We start from the raw sequence: 1,407 nt of genomic DNA, 5'->3' as shown, positions 1-1,407 counted from the left end.
AATTGCAAGAAAACGGCAGAATTCTGCACGAAATCATCAAAATTCTTACAGAAAACCGCATTTTTCGATGCAAATCGACGATTTCTCGCCGATTTTCGTTGTTTTCTGGCTTGAATTCGCAAAGAAGAGCACGAAATCTACAAAATCATGACCTTTTACCAAGATTCAACGGCTGAATTATAAGAAAACAGCAGAATTCTGCACGAAATCATCAAAATTCTTACAGAAAACCGCATATTTCGATGCAAAACAACGATTTCTCGCCGATTTTCGTTGTTTTCTGGCTTGAATTCGCAAAGAAGAACACGAAATCTACAAAATCATCACTTTTTACCAAGATTTAACGGCTGAATTGCAAGAAAACAGCAGAATTCTGCACGAAATCATCAAAATTCTTAGAGAAAACCGCATATTTCGATGCAAAACGACGATTTCTCGTCGATTTTCGTTGTTTTCTGGCTTGAATTCGCAAAGAAGAGCACGAAATCTACAAAATCATGACTTTTTACCAAGATTCAACGGCTGAATTGCAAGAAAACAGCAGAATTCTGCACGAAATCATCAAAATTCTAACAGAAAACCGCATTTTTCGATGCAAAACGACGATTTCTCGCCGATTTTCGTTGTTTTCTGGCTTGAATTCGCAAAGAAGAGCACGAAATCTACAAAATCATGACTTTTCACCAAGATTCAACGGCTGAATTGCAAGAAAACAGCAGAATTCTGCACGAAATCATCAAAATTCTTACAGAAAACCGCATATTTCGATGCAAAACAACGATTTCTTGCCGATTTTCGTTGTTATCTGGCTTGAATTCGCAAAGAAGAGCACGAAATCTACAAAATCATGACTTTTTACCAAGATTCAACGGCTGAATTGCAAGAAAACAGCAGAATTCTGCACGAAATCATCAAAATTCTTACAGAAAACCGCATATTTCGATGCAAAACGACGATTTTTCGCCGATTTTCGTTGTTTTCTGGCATGAATTTGCAAAGAAGAGCACGAAATCTACAAAATTATGACTTTTTACCAAGATTCAACGGCTGAATTGCAAGAAAACAGCAGAATTCTGCACGAAATCATCAAAATTCTTAGAGAAAACCGCATATTTCGATGCAAAACGACGTTTTCTCGCTGATTTTCGTTGTTTTCTATCTTGAATTCGCAAAGAAGAGCACGAAATCTACAAAATCATGACGTTTTACCAAGATTCAACGGCTGAATTGCAAGAAAACAGCAGAATTCTGCACAAAATCATCAAAATTCTTAGAGAAAACTGCATATTTCGATGCAAAACAACGATTTCTCGCCGATTTTCGTTGTTTTCTATCTTGAATTGGCCAAGAAGAGCACGAAATCTACAAAATCATGACTTTTTACCTAGATTCAACGGCTGAATTGCA

Source organism: Gnatocerus cornutus, unplaced genomic scaffold, assembly GCF_029298725.1.
Source record: "Gnatocerus cornutus isolate USDA-ARS CGAHR unplaced genomic scaffold, icGnaCorn1.1 ctg00000133.1, whole genome shotgun sequence".
Taxonomy (NCBI): Eukaryota; Metazoa; Arthropoda; class Insecta; order Coleoptera; family Tenebrionidae; genus Gnatocerus; species Gnatocerus cornutus.
Note: the sequence above shows the minus strand (reverse complement) of the source record.